A 19,144-nucleotide genomic window follows, 5' to 3' on the forward strand; every position below is an offset into this window, starting at 1 on the left:
TGTTGAGTCAAATATAAGGATTTTCAATTAAAGGAAGGTCTTCAAACATTAAAATGTATTCTTGCAGAGCTAGATATGAAATATCAAACAATTATAGCTGAGATCAAGATCTTTTACGCTCTTTGTGACTCGGCCATTAGTGTCAAGGGTGATTATAAATTCCTTGTTAGACAGAATGATCTAAGACTTGCAGAAGGGTTTTGTTTGCTGACAGGCAACAAAATATAATAAGCTTTTCAATAATCAAAGCATTTAAAAATGTTTTTTAACATTTAAGCTCAACTATTTTCTTGTTATAGAAATTTGCACTTCCAAAGTAAAGGAAAGGAATATATAAAATGTTGGAGGAATATAAAGTTTAACCCCTTCCATAGTTCCATGGCAGTAGTAAAATCCGCTTGTCCCTTTAAGAATTGTTCTGCCTCAGCTGAAGTGAGGCCTACATGTTCTTGATGATCTGTATAAAATAACTTTTCAAAGTAAATGAAGAACCAATTTTTTTTTTTTTTTATAGAATAGTTCTCTGGTCAGGTCATTAAGAATTGAATTCCAGTAACTTATTGACAATTAATTATAAATTTGCAATGTCTAGTTAATCTGTCACGAGATCAATACTTTCATAATATATATTTTATTATATAGATGGATTCCTTAAACTTTGTTATTTCTGTTTGCTTTTGAGACATGAACTTTTTATAAGTTCCTTAATATATACATCTCAATTTAAACAATTCAATATAAGCATTCTTGAAAGAAATAAAATCTTTTATAATAGTGCTGTCCCCTAAACAGCTGAGGCAAAATCAGAAAATACCGTATGACTTTAAGTAATCTAGGAAACTGTACAATACATGTCATGTCATTGCTGTTAGGTTTTTATTCAAGATTGCTTTGTCTTGCCAGCAATGTAAAGGCAAATGAATAATGATGAATGGGCTATGATGTGATTCAGAATTAATTGCAATTCAGCTGAAAAGTTTAATTAATGTGTTACATAAACAAGTTTATCTGCCACTGAAGTGCCACCCTTCTAGATGCAGGTATAGGTGGATAACTTAAGGAATAGCAACACAACGTCTGGAAGCAAGAAAATTTGTATCCTTGACATGTGACAGAACACCTATAAATGTAATTGAAATATATGATCCATTTGGCATTGATGCAGATACCTAATTGTGATGGTGTAGCAGAATGAATGATGTGACATTTTGCTCATTTTCCTCTGTTGCAGCTTGTACAATTTCTCAAGAGTAAATGACCTTACAGTATTATATAATATAGTCTTGACCCTGACTGTTATGGCAGCTCAAAGTGTGAGCATGTAGACAGCAAAACAGCATTTCTGAAAAGTTAGGTATAATTTACAGTGAGACTAAATCAACTGAAAGTTTCAGTGGCAAGCTTTGATGGCACTGACATTGTCTTAAGTCTATATCATAATTGGTTCAATTAAAACTGTACTTTTTTTCCTCTGGATGCATGTTTATTAAAAGACACATAAAATACAAAATCAATTTTTAAGAATATATGACGTGAATTCAAGCAGTTGTCAATATGATAAAAAAAAGTGTTTATTTTCCTAGATATTAGCATAGTTGTATTTGTAGTGACCCATATTCCTTACAATCTAGACTATGTTCCAATGAATTTCTTCCTCTATCTAGGTGATACTAGATATAAAAATGTTTGTGTGCAATGTTGTCATGTTTCTTAATACATTTTTTAAAATGTCATGCTTACGGAAGATCTAAATACTTCACGTTTACCTACATTTCATATAAAGTACAGCTGTTTTTGTACTGTGCCATACAGCCACACAGGTTTTGAGTTTCCACAAATATAACAAGGCCTCAACTTTCCAGTTTTTCTGGAAATCGTTTTCTGCATATCCATTGTCTTGACATGCCTCACGTTTACTAATTCCCATTTGTGGTGGGTTATCATCCAACCTTTTGCACACTGCTCAACCTCAGTCGAATCAGGGAGAAAATAGAAAGAAACAGTGGGAACAAAAAGTACACAGTTGTGGAAAAGACAAAAGATCAATCCTCATTTACCATTGTGGGTAAAACAGACTTAAAATGGGGAATATTAACTCACTGTCAATTAAAATAGATACTGAATTCTTGATTCATTGAGAGAGAATCACAACAGGAAACACTAAAACAACACCTTCTCTCCTCTCCTTCAGAGACGCAGCTTTACTGCCCCCCTTCCCCCCCAAACAGTGCAGAGAATGGAGGATTGGGTGGATGAAGTTGATCATATATAGTGGTTTCAGTTTGCCACTCTTTCCTCTTCGCACCTTTTCTCTGCTTTAGGGTCTCTACAGGCTTCCCCTAGAGATCCTCTTTCAATATGGCCGTTTTATCCAAAGCCTTGCTCAAGCAGAGAATGATAACTGTACTGATAATATTTACTGCCTCGCTAAGGCAGATAATGACCATAAATCTCTCTCCAAGTGCTTGCTCAGAAAGTTGATGGCAGACACCTCATCCAGCAGCTGAAAGCCAATTGAGCATGCACAAAAACCAGGACTATGAGTCAGCCACTTTACATCATAAAGGGTGAGCAGCCCAAAAAGCTCACTCAGCTCTTCATTTTCAGTGAGACTGAACGTGAGATGGAGCTCCTCTTGAGTAGGGTTGCCTATTGAGGGTATGCTGCTGAGATCCCTTACATCTTAATGTCAAGAGATTCATTAGTCCTTGGTAAGTCACTAATAGTTTGTTGAAGCTTTGTTAAGTTTTGCAAAGGTTGTTTCTTAGGTTGGTTGGACTCATATTATTTTTTGTGCATAAGTTATTGACCAAGTCTGGGATTATAAGTAAGTTAATTTGTATCTACGTTCCTTGTTTCTATGGTTGAGGGAGTTTAGGAAGCAAGGGGATCTGTTCTGTACATTGTAAATTAATGGGAGAGATTCCTGTATGAGTGTGTTTAATTCTGTAGTAAATGATAACATATATTTTGCTATCTTGAATTGTAAGGTGCTGTCTCCCTTATGATTAAGCTTTGTTAAATAATTAGATTGTATCAGTAAATATATTGCTGTTCATCTTTAAGTGTGAATATCTACTATGGTGTCAGAAACACCTCCTGTCCTCTGTCCTTGTTGTTCCCCTTGTTTCTTACTCCTTCTGTTCCATTTTCCCCTTTCTGTCTGGTGTGTTTTATCTTTTTTTAAAAGTACTTTTTCTGCAGAGATATTGCTTGGTTGATGGCCTCAGCTGTGCAGGGTACTGTCTGTAGACTTCTCTGGAACTGGCTGGAATGGGCTTTGTCTGAAACATGGCTCCTTCTCGCAGAGGCCACAATAGCAGTCCTCTTTGCTTCCAGCACCCTATAACATATTCTCAGTACACTACTGTGCATTGCCAAGCATACATTTAAATACATGAAAACTGTGGACTTATTTCTACCCAATGTATGATCCAATAAATACTCTCAGGGGGCACCAACATTGCTAAACCTTAAAGTACAGGGAAAAGGTGATGAAGTTTCCTTTTATGTATAGTATGTACCCATGTGAATAACTAATACAAGACAAAAAGCCATGAAATTTATTCGTTCTACTTAAATTTAATGAAGTTCTTATTGTTTCTATCAGGGAAAAGTGCCTCAGCTGAAAGCCTATCCTATATTACAAGTCAGCTGTTTTTGACCTGACTTGATGAAAGTGAAGTTTAAAAGTAATCCTTTTGACTTTATCTCTTTTAAGTCAGCAAAGTAGAATTTGTTTAATTTTCTGCTTGCTGTATTCAAGTGAGACTAGAATTAGGGCTTCAACTTCTTTCGGTGATTTAGAAATCTGGTATGAAAACAAGTGGGCATTAAGAAGATGGAATAGGCAGTCTCTTTTTTTGAAAGTAGGGCATTACTTATTTTTGTAGCAGCAACCTTTGTGACTATTACTCCTCTAAGAAGGATTTTAATTTTAAAACGAAAATTCCATAGGCTCTTTATCAATTCCCGCCCCAGAGGGCAACTTGATAAATAAATAATTTAGTTGACTATCTAATTAAGAAAAAGTAAGTAGTCAACTTACTTACTGAATCTATATTTTCCAGGTATTACAGACAGATATGGTTGAGTTTTGTTTGTTTGTTTTTTTGCATGACCATAATGTTTATTTTTATTAGAATAACTTCCAAAATAAGCTGATAAGACTTATAAAGACAATCTGTCACTGTTACCCTCCATCGCTGTGTGTGCTCTAGGGTGATAGAGTATACAATACAGATTATTTTTATTCCTGAAAACATAAGCTTAAACTTATTAGTAATGAGTCGAACTCTGGCTTTATCAACTGCCTTATCCATGTTATTAGCAAGAAAAAACAGATTAAACCATTATAAATGATGATGTTCTCTGTTGTATAAAGACTACTTCAGGTCCACTGTATTTACTGGGAAGTTGTTACTTCAATAACAGTTCTTGGCTTACTGCCTTATGTAGTTTTTTCTTTCAGTTTCTTAATATGATCTGCCGAACTAGTATCTCACAATATTGTACTTACTGCATGCATACTATAATGCATTTTAAAGTTCTTGCATATCTATGCTATGAACCACTGGAGACAAGATATCTCATGATATGCTTCACTGTAGAAATAGTGACTGCCTGGTAATTGTAAGCCACTTACTGCTTTTGCTGTGTTGTCCATTTTATAATCTCCTTTCTCATCAATAAACTATCCAGCTCTCTACATCTGTCTTATATCAGTTGATATAGTAAAGGGTGGCTGAAACATGCAGTTGGCAAATATCACACAACTGCAGATCAGCAAATGGAGCTGGGTAAAGCAGTAACAATTATTGGAAGATGTGAACTAGTAGCAAATACTTAGCTTTGGGCAGACAAATCAAACCTGAAATGCAATACCATGTTCAGTTTTGTGTTTACTGAAGGGTAAGAAATTGTTGAAAGGGGAAAGAATAGGAAGGAAGAACAAAAAGAATACAAACACGTTTCTTCCATGTTTAGATCATCTGTTCTATTGATGTATACCTGATCTTGTTTCATTGAAGAAATATCATGATAACTATTAATTAGAAGGCTAACTGAAGCATAAGGGTCACTGTTCCCACAGCGCTATAATTATTAAGGGGTACAAAAGGCTTTTCATGTTCGTGTGCATCAATTCCATGGAAAGTGGTATGTGTCTTGGACTATGTAGAAATACATGATGTCAGCCTGAGCTATGGTCTTCAACTGCCATTAACTCAAATGTTCTAGATGTAGTGAAGCTGCTCTAGCTAGCTGCCTAGACAACTGAAACACTACATATTTGCACCAAAGAATTTAAGGCATCTTGTGGATTTTTAGCATTATTTGTATTAACTGACTTAATATTTGGTGTTTTTAAAATGTAGACATGCAGAAGCCAGAGGCGTTCTTGTTTTTATTTAACTCATCAAATGTTTTTTCAGTGTCAGAGCTGAAAGTTTCAACATCTGATGTCATATTAAAAGCTAAAAATGTAAACCTTCAAATGAGATTCAAATACATTTAGTGTATTTCTATGCTGAGTTTTACTGTTTTTCCTTTTTATCAGTGTACTTAGCATGCTGCTTCTGAGAGAATTAAATACCATTCCTGTTGCATTTTACCTACAGTAATCTTAAGAAGCCTGTTCTATGATATGATTTTCTTATTCATAGTTATGTGTAACATTTTCTTCTCAGTACTCTAATTTCTTTATGGATTTCATAGTTATATGTGTCTATTTTTTTTTTCCTTATAACTCTCAAATTGTTGGGGGTTGGCTTGTTTGGGAGAGAGGAGGGGAAGGTTTCTCTTCTAACAGCAAGCCTGCTAGGCAAATAGAAGAAGACTTCAGAGCTGTAATTTTTGTAATGGCTGTTTTCCTGAGCTTGCTATAACAGAAACAGCTTAGTTCAGTTGTAATAGATAAATCACAGTGGGGAAAAGCTACTCTGATTCTTAGATTTTTATATCAGCTGAGTTGTCCCCTTTGGTGTTTTAATTTAATGAAAGTAGTTAATTGATGCAGAAATAGCCTGGCAACATCCAGGCAGCACTATTATTTTGAGTGTCTGAGACAGACCTGAAGTACGATTTCTCTAACTTCGAAGTCTAACATGAACTTGATTATAAAACCTGGGTCTGCTGGGACAAAGCAGTCATCATTTTCTTCTAGTGTTCATTAGTTTGGTTTGCGTCTTCATTATTTTGTTTGTGTCTTCTGGAGGCCTTCCCAGAAGTACAAGTACCTAAATTGCAGTCCTAATCTTGACATTGTAATGCATGTTAGCAGAAACTTCTGCTTGCACTGTGGCAGACTGAAATCAGCAGAGATCTGTAGCAGTTTGGAGACACTCCTGCGTGACCTGCTTTTGGATATCTGCAGCCAAAGACAAAGCAAATGCTTATGTATTCTTTGTGGACAAATGCTTTTACATCATGCTATTCATTTCTGCTCTTTTTTATCCTTAAAAATGAATGATGTGATCATTAACTTAGATAACAAACTTTCTTAATCTGCTTTTTTCTTTTCTTTTTTTTTTTTTTTTTCCTCTGGGCTACTGTTCTTCCCACCCTGGGTGTGTTTGTGTGTATAATCATCATGTAACTGAATCCATACATCAGTGTAGTTTATCTACCACTTACTTTAAGCTAAGATTAAATTATGAATTGGAATCTGGAGAACTGAACAAACACCCATACAGTAAGAACTGTTCCACTGTTCTTTCAGAAATGAAAAATATCATTGTGCTCTAATAGGAAAATTACATGGGCAAACACTACCTGAATCAGGAGGTTCCAGCTCATTGACTGTAAACTTACTCCATGCTTGAGTGGCCGAACAGTCTAGTGCATAATTATGCAGATGTGTAAGATGACCTAAGTGAAGCCTAGTCTGCCTTCTGCATGCTACAGTTTTATATTTATTTCTTTTCTGTGCCAATTTATAAATAGCTCTGATAGTGTGTAATTTGGTTGTTTTCTAATAACGTTAGTTCCTTTTTTTTTTTTTTTTTTAAGGAGTAAAATGATTTAGGAACTATATAGTGTTTAGCACTGAGGCTCTTTGAAGAAGCTGGACTGGCTAGTACTTGACAGGGAAAATTCTTGGACAGCACTGCATTAACTTCATTGCACAGGGAAAATTAAATATTAGTACTTTAGAATGCAGGCATTGATAATTGAAGAAATATCCTTATTTACAGGTATCATTTATCATAATTTTATGCTGTAGTAGTCCACGTGTAGTCATTTTACAGGATTTTGAGGGAGAGGAGATGCAAACTGCAAGGGAAAGTTTTTTAAATAGAGAAGTCTAATAACTTATTTCATGAGTGACCAATGGCAAAATGTTGATTATAAGGTGAGAGCATAAATAACAGCAGCAGCCTTTTATAGTGCTGCACTCTTCCTGTGAATGTGAATACATTAGAGGAGGAAAGTGGAAGCAACATCAAAGTGAGAGAGAAAGTGATGGAAATGAAGCGTATGCTGCTTTTTCAGCTCTGTAAATTAGTCTCATCAGCATGAAAGGGAAAGATTCCTGCAGTCTCTGTGGGTTTAAGTTTCTGTACTTTCAAGGAAAATATATTTTTAGAAAATAACCCTTTTTTTTTTAAATCATTGATCCTCATGTTTCTAATTCACTTTTTAAAAATATTAAAATCAATAAAAATCATACAAATATAGTCTTAGCAAATGTGATACTATTTTTCTCTGTGGACTTTGCTACAAACAAATTGCCTGCATTGAAGCAATTAGTGTATTAGGGATTATTCTGGCATTGGAGAAATGGTTTTATTGAGTATGTTCAGTTTTTCATGCAAGAATTAGGACTTTTTTTCTATAGAGAAAGCGTGAGAGCATTACTCTGTATATTAGTAGTTTGAGAACTTCCATGGAAAGGAGTAGCCTTGGGTAGACCATACTTCAAGATCTACTTTATTCAGAGAGATAAGAAGTGGTAGCCTTCAAGGTTTTTGTTTTATATTTGGAAAGCATGACTCCAGGTTATTTCCTCTATGGATTCAGTTTAATCCAGAGGCTTCACATAGTCATTACTGAACAAACTTGAGTGTTTTTTTTTTTTTTTTCCTTTTTACAACTGAAAAAGTACTGAACTGTCAGTGGCTTGAAATTATAAGTACATATGTAGCTTACTTTACACACTGGTTGATTGAAATAGTTTTATGAAACTTAAAGCTTTTTCTTTTTGTGAAAGGCTTAATCTGTTAAGCACTGAAAAGAACTTCCAAATTGTCTACTCTATCAGAACTAACGACCTATATTGCAATATTACAAAGAAGGCAGCACTTAAAAAATATAATAATGAATTGCAAGTGAGCAAATATTTTTTGTAGCAGAGCATCTGTTCAGGCAATGTAGCACCTTTCTTTATGTAGATTGCAGATGGAACACTACAGTAATCAATCAGAGGTCAAAATTAAAATTAGATCAATAAATGTGAGGTTCGAATAAATATAATAGACTAGTTTTGTTTTGTCACAAGAGGGCAACATCATTAGAATATTTTAATATTAATGTTGGTAGACACTTTCTTCAATAAGATGGAAAAAGTAAAACGAAATTTTTCAAGATAGCGACAAGTGCTTGGATTAGGAAAAGCTTTCCCTAGAAGTGCTAGGTCAGAAAAAGTATTCCTGGATCTCATTGCTATGTTCTTCATCCCACTTCCACAGCAACACAGATCCTTTTTGTGAGTTTCATCAAGCTGTGTGGATAGGGCACTTTGTTAAGAAATGAGAGTTAACTTTTGAAGCTGTGTTGAAATAATTATTGTATAAGTACATTACAGAAACAGGGAGGGAAAAAAAAGACTTCAATAAATAAGAGTGATAGACATGCAGAGCTTTGTCAGAAACAGCACTTATCTCAGGCTTTGTTTGAGGAAAGTTATACTTGCTGATGGTTTAATTCTTTTTTTTTTTTGGTTAATCTTTTTTTTTATTTTTAACTATAGAACATTTCCATAGAATGCTTTACCCTTCTTGATGTAATGATTTCTTACTTGCTCTTCTTGTAGATAGCTTTGTATTTTTAGCAATAAGAGTAAATGTCAGAAAGAAAAGGTTAATCCAAGTGTTTTAAAAACCATCAGGTTTGGTCTTCAGAGTGAAGCCTCTTACCTTTGTCTCAGTCACTGCAAGACTGCAAGAACTTCACTTTTAAATACTTAGAAAAGAAATTATGTGAGAAATACAATTTCGACGATTTAAATCTGTTTACATCTTCTGTTTTGTTCCTACTTCTTATTTGTTACTTGCCCATTAATATACAGAGCCTAATGTATGGGTGAATTGCCAAAATAACGTTAAAGAGCAAAATTACAACTTTTCCAAAGTTTTCTGATAAGGAATCTGTAGACTTATCAAAACTGATTAGCCTGTATGTAATTACTTCCGAATATTAATAGCATATCATGAGGATCTATAATACAAGTAATTAAGCAGAAGAAGTTAATTTAAGTCAACTTCTGTGTTAATTCACTAGCACATCTGCTTCTTAGGAACTCATTCTGTCAAAGTGCTTCCTATCGTGTTTTCTTTTTCCCAGACATCTTTGATTTCCTGAGTATTTGAGCTTGTGTAAGCAAGAAGCAGGAACAAGAGATTTCTAAAGTAATCCAGTTGCAAGCTTTTGAAATACTACTTCATTGCTTTTTTTGAGATGTTGTAACACTATAGGACTATTCCTTTACTCTTACAGCATTACAATTTCAGAACTGTCAGCTGACATCTGGATTTTAGCATATGTAGTTCAGACATTGTAATTTTAGTAACTGGTAAGGATACTTTTCAAGGGATTACAGCCCCCTAAACCTCACCAGGTGTTTGATTAGTGTAAAAGGGTTTATAAGGCTGTAATAAACAATATTCTTTTTACTTAATTTGATATCTGTGTTATATATGTGCCAGTGGACTGCGTGATTTTAAAAAAGAAAAGAATGCCTCTAAGTGGATGGAGGTTATTCAAAAGGAGCTACAGATGATTCTTAACGAATTGGGAAGACAGTTTTGTGGTGTTTTATCCTTCATTCATTGATGGCATAATTGACTAGATAGCAACCTTCTCTGTTTGACTAAATTTTAGGAAAGCCAACTTCCAGCTCTTCGGGAAGTTAGTCAGCAAAACCTCTAGGGGAAGGTATCCTCAAGAACAAGGGAACAGAACAGCGATGGCAGATTTTTAAGGAAGCTTTCCTTATGGCACAAGAACTCTCTATCTCCAGGTGTAAGAAGTCAGGAAAGGCAGGCAAGAAACTGGCATGGCTGAATCAGGACCTGCTGGTCAAACTGGAGAGCAAGAAGAAAACACACAGGCAGTAGAAGCAGGGACTGGTACCCTGGGAGGAGTACAGGAATGCTTTTTGGGATGGGGTCAAAAAGACCAAGATCCAACTGGAACTTGGCAAGGTGTGAAGAACTGTGTCCTGGGCTGCATCAAAAGAAGTATGGCCAGCAGGTTAAGAGAGGTGATCCTGCCCCTCAACTCTGCTGGTGAGACCTCACCTGGGATTACTGCATCCAGGTGTGGATCCCTCAGTATGGGGCAGACATGGACCTGGTAGAGCTCATCCAGAGGGATGGAACATAACCCCTGCAAGGACAGACTGAAAGAGCTGGGGCTGTTCTGCCTGGAAAAGAAAAGACCTGGTAGCAGCCTTTCTGTATCTAAAGGGGGGCCACTTTAAGAAAGAAGGGGACAGACTCTTTAGCAGGATCTGTGGAGAGTGGACATGGGGAAATGGTTTCAAACTAAAGAAGGGGAGCTTTATACTGGATATAAGGAAAAAGGTTGTGTTTGTTTGGTTTGTTTTGTTTTGTTTTATTTTTTTTACAGTGAGGGTAGTGAGGTATTGGAACAAATTGCCCAGGGGAGGTGGTGGCTGCCCTCTCCCTGGAGACTTTTCAAGGCAAAGCTGGACCAGGCTCTGAGCAACCTGTTCTAGCTGTGAATATCCCAGTTTGTTGCTGGGGAGTTGGACTAGGTCCCTTCCTAAGGGTCCCTTCCAACTCAAATGCTCAGGGACGTGATTTAGGGGTGGGTTGTCAGAATTAGGATAGTATGGTTAGGTTGAAGTTGGACTTGATGATCTTGAAGGTCTTTTCCAACCTGGGAAATTATATGATTCTGTGATTCAAATGATTCTGTGATGAGATGATACCTGACAAAGCAATCCTTGTTGACTGTAAAAAAAAAAAAAAAAAAAAAAAGATTCTTACTTTTAGTTTGGCTAACAGGACTATCCTAAATAAACTGAAGATAAATATTCCTTTCTGGGAGGGAGGAGGAGATTTGGATTAGAAAACTGGATCTAGATCATAGCTGAATGATGCTGATGGCAAGATTGTGTGTTTAACCAGGAAGTTGTTTTCGAGTCGTGTGATATAAAACATAATCTTCACTAAGACAGAATCAATGATTAAAGTGAGTAAGAAAGAATCAGCAGCAAGTCATCAGGTTTTGGGGAAGAATATTTACCTTGATGTAATTTTCTTTCCTTTTACATATTTCTTTCAGAAACACTTCTGACATTGCTGTTTGTTTTATGAGTAAATTTTTACATTCGTTTTACCTGCTGTTGGTTTAAATAAAGGATGGTGTGTAGCAACTGGTAAATCTCAAGGCATTAGTAATGTAACAGTGTAATAGATACAAACACAAGTACTGCAGTGTATTACCTAGAGCTCTGATTTCTTAGCACATTCTCCACAGGGTTTGTTTCAACAGAACTGTGTGGTCTGCTTGAAAGAAGCAGAAGTACTTTACAGTAAACAGTGAGTACTGGAAAGTAGTGGATAAATGTGTGAACCTAAGGCAAGGGAATTTATGAAAGGCTTTTTGGATATCTGTGATCTATTGACATTACCCTCCTTGCATTATTATCACTGAAGCTGAGAGTTCCTGGAGCACCCTCTTCGTGTCTGTAAGATCTAAGGAAAATTACCTTGGGAATGATAGCTAGTATGTATTGTTTGTCAGATTTAAGAAAAAAGAATAAACTCCATTACTTGTAAAGCTCAGATTACACTTAACTTTATTCTCCTCATTGCTATAATAAATGATTAGTTGTAAATTTAGAGTGTTTATGTAACTGACAGGAATAAGCTGTAAAGTATGTTTAAAAAGCCTTTAATATTAGTCATTTTTCTTACAATAAAAACAAATGATCATTTTAGAGTTTCTGTTTCTAGTTCTGTTCTTGTTTTCAGTTGTTCTGCTGTAGTACTTCGTATAAATAAAAAGGGTTGAATTTTCTTCCTATTACTTCATTTTTAGGAATACTTTATTAAGCCTGTTTCTTTTCTTTGCAGCTGCTTGTTATTCTTTGAAGTTGCATCTCCTCAGGCTATTCAATATTTTCTATTGACTCTTCTCACTTTAATTTAATTACTTTTTCTGAGACTTTAAAGAAATGGAGAGTATTCTGTCTATACAGGCTGTTCTGAATTATATTTGTTGCCTGACCTTTAAATATTAAAAGATGAGCAAAAGTGTCTTGAAATGGATTTAAGAATTGCATCTGTGAATCTTCTTTTTGAAGCCATTAAAAATGTATATTCTTCTTGAAGTAAGGTTGCTGTTGCATGCAGAAGCTATGAATAAAATCAATAGTAAACAGCAGATTTTGTTATAACAAATGGGAATACTTGTAGTTGTATATAGTTTCTGCAAGTGAAACAAAATGAGGGGGAGGCCTTAAAAATTGCTTAGAGATAATACAGGAATTCACTAGTAGTTCTTCAAAGAAGAAACTACACATCAGTCAGAATGTGACTAATAGTTTACCACAGCAAAAATTCATGACTGTAGAATTAAAATAAATACTTAAATCTTTCCTATTAACTTCCTTGGTCTGTTTGAAGGTGAGGAAGGCATTGTTCATTAAGACAATCGTTCATCAGGTTAAGTTATGCCTGAACTTTTTTCTCATTAACTGTTTTCCCTGTACATGGTTATATTTTCTGAAAATGGCCAACTTGTATGGTTGTCTTTGATTTAACATATTGAAATACTAAGTTAGTATTTCTTGTCTTTGCAGTACTGACCATATCTGTCAGCATAAACTGAATACACTCTTTCAGCATAAACACGCACACGCACATGCAGTGAGTCCTTAATGTATTTGAAATGGGCAGTTTGGATTTAAATAAGAGGGACACACTGTTCAGATATTTCAAAGCACTGTTTTTTGTTCTTAAGAAAAATATCAAGTCATAGAATTTGTTATGATGTAAACTACCATTTAAAAAATCTCTTCATAGTTCCATATTTTTCTAAGTCTTTTTACCTCTGCTAGCATTTCTAATATTAATTTACATTAATATGTAAATATGAAGAATTCCTTTTTGTTTAAAAAAAAAAAAACCAACACAAACTTTCCATTAATTATTCTATTTGCAAGTTTATCTTTCAGAGTATAATAAATACTCAGTTTTCTACTTGATTCTGCATATATTAGAATACATATCATCCAAGTCTGCAAAAATACACGATGTGAGGCAGAGGTGAAGTCAGTATGTTCACTAGGCTTAGTATTTTTAAATATTGGGAGATGGCCTGTTTTTTTTTTTTTTTTTTAAGTATTTCCTGTGAAGAATTTAAAATCTCAAGACTGCCCGTTTCTCAGATGACTTTGCTATATCTAAAACGAAACAATTTTACTACATGAAGCACAAGTGTACAGTTCTGCTCTTAACATCAACAGACCTTCAGGTTATGCTTCTCTTTATGACCTTACACAATCTTCTAGTTGCTAGCTTGATTCATGATAACAAGCAAATTTAATTTTTTTTTTTTTTTTTTGGAAGAATGTTATGTTTACAACTTCTGTTACTCAGTTTATTATTTTTATTTTTTCCATTCATGGTGCACTTAGCAACTGAGAGATGTCAGTGTTGTGAAGTTAATTACTACTTTAATAATTACCATATGATCTTACGAATTTAGACTATAGCCAAAGAGCTAAAAATATATATTGAAGTTAATTCGCCCATAGCTTCATGATTACTTATGCAAGCTTTGTGGATTCTGCTAGCTTTGGATCTTAAAAATTCAAGTTGATATATTCATGGTAGCATTTAAAGAGTGCATTTCACTGTAGCTGGTTCCCGAAGGAATAATTAATATCTCAACTTAGATTAAATTGGCAGATTAAATCCTATTTCTCACGTGACATCTTCGGCTATTACTTTGTGCATGTGTTAGAGGAGCAAAAGGTTCCTCAGTTTCAATGCCTGGCATGTGTGACTGATGCCCTGGTAACTTAAAAGACAGCACTGGGGAAACCTGTGCTCCCCCTCTCTGGTTACATGCTTCTGTCACAGAGTTACCTAGATCAATCTATGCCCGTGACAGGGGAGCAGTAGGCCCATGGGCCCCCTGGCCCCCAAAAATGGAAAGGGAAAGGGTAAGGAGATGGGAACTGAGCTCGAAGACAGAACAGTGGCAACGATCTCAGGAGAAAGACTAAATTTTACTAACTATGATATTGGAATGCAAGGTAACACAATATAATACAGTTGAGGCTAATAAATCAAATAAAGTAAGTGAGAGAGAGTTTCCAAAACTGAAAGGCCTACTTTGAACTGAAGGCACACAGCTTGGAAGCACACCCATACCCTTTGCCAGGCAGAGTGAGTGAGCTTCCATCCAAGAGTGAGATCCTGTGATTTCCATGACATATCTCTCTCTTTGACTGTTCCCTGGGATATGTAGTGCTTATTCTCTTTTGAGAAGCACGTATTCGGGAAGTTGTCAGTCCACCCATGCTGTATGTGATGTTATGATGTGGAATACCAATAGCAAAATTACAAAACTGTGACAGCTTCCAAATTGTTAATGGTCTAATGCATTCTGTACAGTACACATAATGTCTTGTTAATTTTGGCCTCTCCTATGTGAAATTTCCTGTATTTAAAAAAATAATAATAAAAAATCATGGGAGTTTTTTAGACTTTTTTTTTTTTTTTTTTTTTTTGTGGGAGTGGGAAGGAAGGAGCAAAGCTCACCACTTGCAAGGAAAAGGATGTGTGTGTATTTTGGCTGACTCTTATGTTCTCATAACAAATCAATATGAGGAGTTTACAGCAGTAAAAGCTATTTCTTTTTTTCTTTCCTAGTTATTAATGAATTTGGACTTGCAGGTCAAAGAGTAAGTGTAATGCACTCATGACTGTGCATCTGACAGTAAATGAAGGCTGTTTACGGTGATCGTTTAGATTATTTTTTCATATGAGCATTCAGAAGCTGTCTCCAAACAAAAACACTTTTTCACTTTTTTCTAAATGGAGTAATGTTTATTTCTGTGTAGACAACGATATTGTTTTGGACAGATAGATTTTTTTTTTTTTTAATTAAATTAGTCAAAAGAGTCTAAATAGAGTTCTCAGTGTAGGGATTATGCTAATTAAGTTTCTAATGCGAGATTTAAAAAAATAAAATTTTTTTAGGTTCTCCAGATAGCTCAAATAGATTAATATTGTTCCTTTTTCTCATGAAGTACATAGGAATGATGAAGTTAGCTGTGTGACTCTGAAATAAGTTGTAACTGAGAATTTAGATTTTTGAAGGTCTAGGTTTAAGTCACTGCTCATTCTACATTGTATTTGCCAACATTGTACACTCAGAGTGGCTGCTGGGGGGAAAAGTAAAGTTATCCTAACATGATACCATTGATGTATTTCCTCTGCGTTAAAATGCAATACTAAGAGCAAGTATGTGAGTACTGTTGTGTTTCCTGTACGCATCAATGCTCTTGTCTAAAGAAAGCCTACACAAGAATCTTCATTCTTGTATTTTGAATCAACCTTTGCTAAGTGATGAATTCTTACTGTGTTGAGACAGCACATGCAATGGATCCATTCTATGTGCCATTATCAAAAAATATATTTTTTGTGAGCGTGAAGCAGTAATTAGATAACAAAACTAGTTATGGAAATGATAGAGGTTCCATAAGTTTATAATAGCCTTTATAATAGATATATAGTTTATATGTAATCTAAATCCTTTTAAACTTGATACTTTTTGCAATGGCTGACTTTCCAGAAGATTTGTAGATTAGAGGTCATATGTTGAAATAACTGTAGCAGACAAAGTAGATAAAAAAGATGAAATATCATGATTTCTTCTTGAGCGTTTTATTAATTTTCTGTAGATAAATTGATCTTCAATGCAAAATAGTGGAGCTTCATTAGTTTGATATTAAAATTGTTCAGAATGAAAAAATACTGTTGAGGAAATCCTTTATTGGTTGTGATCAGCTTCTGAAAACATGAATAAGAGGCTATATGGTTATACTCCTAGTATTTCCTAATCTATCTTGTTAGACAGCAGGCTAATGCATTAGCCATGTGCCTCGTAAATGCCTCTGTGGCTCGTAGACTTTTGGACAGGGTCTTTTGTTCTCCCTTTTTGTCTTTCTCCTGTTTCAGTAGAGCAAGGAATCACAAGCATAAAATAAGACTCTGAAGTAGGAACTACGCAATCAACTCAGTAGTTCAGCGTTACCTAGTTTTCTGCCTAGGGTTAGTTCAAGGAACTCATCCTGTCCTCCTGGTGTTAGAATGGCCCAAGGCATGGTTGTATTGCTTCTTGTCTTTGACCTTCTGTAATTCTTAGTAAGTAATATTATAATAAATACCGTAAACACATTTTTCACTTCCCCGTTAGTCCTATTTACTCTCTTGGTCTTGAAAAGAATGTGATTTGAACTAGTGCAAGTAGATAGAACCAGAGACATAAATAATGATTTGAATAATAGGAACTAAACTCCTTAAAAAATCTGTTTACCTGTACATAAGACTACTTACTAATTTGTGCTGATGCATTTAAACGGATATTATTTAAACCAACTAAAGGGTTGAGTTAGCTGATCCCTTTGTTCACTTGCATGAATGATACTGGAATTTCGGAGAACACCTTGTAATCTTGTCCATTGTTATGTAGGCCTGAACCACAGAAAACTGGCTCGAATAAACAACTAAGAATAAAAGACAGCCAGTGAGATGATAAAAATAATTTAACAAGAGCAACAAAGCAAACTAATAATGATAATGCTGCCTCAGGAAACTATCTGAAATTCATGTTCCCTAAAAAGATGTGTCAATATTTTGCATTTCAAAATGTTTATCTTCAGACTAAGTATGAACTCAGCTGAAAATGATAAAGGAAAGTAAAACCAAATATCAGTAGAGTGAAATGACGAAAAAACCTTTACAAAGGAAGAGGAGCTCCTTACTATTGAAACAAGTATCATAAGTGTAGTCATAATACAATTGCATGACTGCATAGATTCTCTGAGGCAGAGGTTATTTGTCATTACAGTCCTAAGACTTCTTGTCTTCCAAGTACAGTAAAACTTGGGACTTGTCTGAGTAATACGGAACAGAAGTAATACTCGTCTGAGTAATACAGAACAATTCAGAAATTCTTCGTTGTCTCAGTGAGGTTGCTTTATTTCTCAGCCTCTAATGAAGATGTTTTTTTTTTTTTTTTTTTTTTTTTTTTTTTTTTTTAAATTTCCTTTCTGGAAAAGTCTGGTCATTTCGTACCACAGGGCCTTTCTACTTATGCTTCTTTACTGTTGTGCTGGACAGCAACGAGGAGCAAAACATCTTTTGAAAGTGAGTGTATGTCATAAAAATTAAAATACTCTTATATCGTGTCATCTGAATGAAATATGACAAGTGCTCTTACCTTATGTTTTCTTTTGGTAGTTCTTCTTGGGATTGGATACCTCTATGGATAAAAGAGGAAGTCTTTTTGTGTTACTTCTTATTCAGTGCCAGTGCAGTACTGGAGAAGTAGAAAAGATCAAGCAGATTGAAAGCATTGCTTTAAATGTAAGTTCAATTCTTTAAACATAATCACAACCATACACTGATCTACTGCCTATATATTATATTATCTGTACTATATACTGTATTCTGTCTCTATGCCCCAGATCTTCAGATAAGGATGATTTTTGTGTGTTTTGTGGTCAGAATTTTCAATGTTTTAGGAATTGGGTTTCTTTTTCGCTATTTCTGATAGAGGAGAACTCAATTTCTGTTTTATGTGAAAAGCCACACTTTTAAATGGCTCAACATTCAAAGATACCCAAATTGAAAGCTTTTCTTCACTCTCCATCAAATCATAATGAACTTCTGTGTTTCCATTAAAATATTCAGTCTCAGTATCTTATACTCTAGATGTGAATGTAAATTCTTGTTTACTAGAAGTCACAAATGTAAATTCCTCATGTATCTACGGTAATCAGTTTTGCTCTAACAGTAGTTAGTAAAATCATAAACCTCCTTTGGTAGTTTCAAAAGCAGCATATGACAGTAGTTACATAAGCAATAGGCAGATCCAAAATTTGAGTTTCAGTAATGTCAGATATGACTAATACTTTTAAAAGTAATATATTTGAAATGCATTGTGTCTTTTTAATAGAGAATATTCCTGACTTGATAGTTACAACCACCAGCAGCAACAATAAATGGCATCCAGCTACACAGATGCTTATGATATTTTTAGACACCTATTGTTTAAATAAAAAAAGACTTAAGAATGGCTTTTATAATGGCTTTATAAAGCTAAATAATAGCCTTTGTGGAATAAAATTGTTTTTCAGTTTTAAAAAGTACTGTGAGAGCTAAAATCTTATATCTTAGTAACCTTTTGATTAAGAATGTTACTTGAATGATTTAAAGAAAAATTGCTATTCATTGTTTGAAAAATAACACTTTGATCTTGAAGAACTGAGAAGAACTTATTAGAAGTCTAGAATAAAATTATATTTACTGATGCATTGTTCCACAGATGTTTTTATATTTTATTGTTTATCAACTAATACCTTGTTCCAGTAGCTTAATTCCATATTTGTAACATGAGTATTTTTCCATGGTAAGAATATAGTTATTCTGAAATTAAAAGTAGTATTTCTCACAATTATGATCTTTTGATAGAAATAATAATCCTATATTATAGTTTATGTAATCTGCAAATTTTTTTGGAGAAAACAAACATTGCGTTACTGTAACTGTTACTGTTAAACATGTTAAAAAATTTGCCCAATTAAGTATGGAATTCTGGTTTACATAACACTGTTACATCACAGCACTGTAAATGGTTTTGTGAATGCTGCCTAATA

At 34.5% G+C, this 19,144-nt stretch overlaps 1 long non-coding RNA gene across 1 annotated transcript in view; it reads left to right on the forward strand.

Moving 5' to 3' along the window:
* Positions 1-2,600: 2,600 nt before the first annotated feature.
* Positions 2,601-19,144, forward strand: part of LOC121110668 — a 69,385-nt gene continuing 52,841 nt past the window's right edge. The window contains exon 1 of the long non-coding RNA XR_005859513.1: positions 2,601-2,711. This is a non-coding gene — a long non-coding RNA (uncharacterized LOC121110668). The remainder of the gene's footprint in view (positions 2,712-19,144) is intronic.

The sequence above is a fragment of the Gallus gallus genome, chromosome 4, assembly GCF_016699485.2.
Source record: "Gallus gallus isolate bGalGal1 chromosome 4, bGalGal1.mat.broiler.GRCg7b, whole genome shotgun sequence".
Lineage (NCBI taxonomy): Eukaryota > Metazoa > Chordata > Aves > Galliformes > Phasianidae > Gallus > Gallus gallus.